Source organism: Penaeus monodon, chromosome 9 (assembly GCF_015228065.2).
Source record: "Penaeus monodon isolate SGIC_2016 chromosome 9, NSTDA_Pmon_1, whole genome shotgun sequence".
In the NCBI taxonomy this organism is placed as follows: domain Eukaryota; kingdom Metazoa; phylum Arthropoda; class Malacostraca; order Decapoda; family Penaeidae; genus Penaeus; species Penaeus monodon.
Window position 1 is genome coordinate 35322458 of NC_051394.1, and position 2500 is coordinate 35324957.

Below are 2500 nucleotides of genomic sequence, written 5' to 3' on the forward strand. Positions count from 1 at the left end.
GAGAGAAAAAAAAAAGAGGGGGGGGAGGAGGGAAGAGAGAAAGGAGGAGAGGGTTTGAGAGAGAGAGAGGAAAATGAGATGGGGGGAGTAAAAAGAGGGGAGAGAGGAGGAGGAGAGAGAGAGAGAGAGAGAGAGTAAGAGAGAGAGAAAGAGAGAGGGGAGAAGGAGAGAGAGAGAAAAGAGAGAAGAGAGGGAGGGGAGGGGAGAGGGGAAAAATAGTAGATAGAAAATAGAGAAGAAATGATAGAAACACAAAAGGAGAGGAAAAAGAGAGAAAGACAATGAATTTCCCACCTGGTTTCCCTCCCCTATCCCCTCTGAACAAAAACACCTAAAACCTCGCACGCACACTTCTGCACCCAAAGACCCCCCGCAGGGACACACACACTCCGAGAGCGACTCTTCTTTGGGCCCCGGGAGAAGGACAGTCGATCTCGAAACTCATCTGAAACCCCCAAATTTATCAGCGAGATTGTTGAGAGGCGTGAGCGCCGTTCCCAAAACTGGCTATTCCCTCGCTTTGTCTCTGGAAAATTAATAAACGGTTTAGAAGGGAAGAGTGCCTGGGGGAGGGGGGAGGGAGAAAGGGGAAGGGGGGGGGGGAAGGGTGGGGGAAGAGGGTAGGTGGGGGGCGGATGGTTAAGGGGGGGAAGGAAGAGGGGGGAGGAGGGTGCGGGGGAAAGGGGAAGGGGAAAGGGTAAGGGGGACTAAGAATGAGAAGGGGAAGGAAGGGGAGGGGATGGGGATAGGCAAGGGAGGTAAGGATGAGAAGGGGTAGGAGACAAAAAGAGGAGGAAATGGGAAGAAAGGATAAATGAGGCTAAAGAAGGAGAGGAATTAAAAGGAGCTTAAGTCTCAGTACGGGAGGGGCAAAGGCAGGATTTCTTAAAGGGAGTCTCCGGGACGGACTTCGCCTTGTGGACAGCCCCGGGGTCCAAGGAGGGTGTTCGAGAGTCCTTGCTTGAATCGGTTCTCGGGCGCTTTTAGAACGAACAGAGAGAAAAATAATAGGAAATAAAGTGAACAATTGTAGATTGAAATAAGAGAGACAGAAAGAGATAGATGGAGAGAGAGGGGGGGTGTAGGAGAGAAAGAAGAGAGAGAGAGATGAAAAGAGAGAGAGAGAGAGAGAGAGAGAGAGAGAGGAGAGAGAGAGAGAGAGAAGAGAGAGGAGAGGGAAAGGAGAGAGCGGGAGGAGAGATACAGAGAGAAAGAGAAAGAGAGTGGGATAATTGGATAGATAGACAGTGAGGGACTGAGAAAAAAAAAGAAATAGACAGTGAGAGAGAGAGACAGCAAAATATATATATATATATAGAGAGAAAGGAGTGTTCACTCGGCTTCATGGTGGGGGGAGGGTTAACAGAAGTGGGGAGCGGGAGGGCCAGGGAGGGCCAGGGCTGCGGCACCCCGCCCGAAGAACAGGGTCCTGGGAGGTGGCACGGTTAGCCTTTGTCCTTGCTGCTCCCTGTGTGTGCTGATAAACGTGGATCGTCCAACACTGTAACCAGCAGAGCAAAATTGAGCTTTGATTAGCTTAATGAAAGTTCGTATCCGGAGAATTTTCCATTAGCGACTCGCCCGGGGATTTATAATATGCGGGATTTCGGATCCTGAGTCGATTTCGCACATTCGGAAGCGATGAAGGGCTTTCAGTGCTCCAAGAGGCCGCTTCTGCCGCTGCCCAGGCCACTCGCGTCGCTGTCGCTGCGAGGAAAGGGGTCTTGTCTTATCCGAAGCTGTGGTTTATATGATTTTTTTTTCTTATCAGTTATGGCTATTGTTGTTATCATTTTTACTATTTCTATTTTTACCATCATTATTAGTACGATCATCCTTATCAATCTTATTGCAATCATCATCATCATTATTATTACAATCATCATCTTCATTGTTATTTACAACCATTATCGCCATTATTACAATCATCATCATTATTATTACAATCATTCTCATCATTATTATTACAATCATCATCGTCATTATCATTAAAATCATTATTATTATTACAGTCATAACAAATTGAAAGTCTATCAACGCGGAGTATAAAGACAATAAGGACACTGAAATACAAAAACAAAAGAGCATCGCCAACACGTAACAACACAAGGCGTTTGGATCGTTCGTGGACCTCTAGCGTGGGAGGAGACGATCCCACGAACCTGCCTCTCGGACTTGTTTAATCAACTAGTAATTTCAGAATTTGATGACAATGTGCTTATTTGATGGTGTGTTCAGTCGTCTCTTAACATTTCTGTATGTTTGGTCATATGATGGTGATGATGGTGGTGATGATAATAAAAAAAAATTATGATAATAATAATAATAATAATAATATTAACAATAATAATAATAATTAATAATAATAATAATAATAAATGATAATGATAATAATAATGATAATAATGGTAATAATAATAATAATAATAATAATGATAATAATAATAATAATAATAGTAATAATGGTGATAATGATGATGATGATGATGATGATGATATG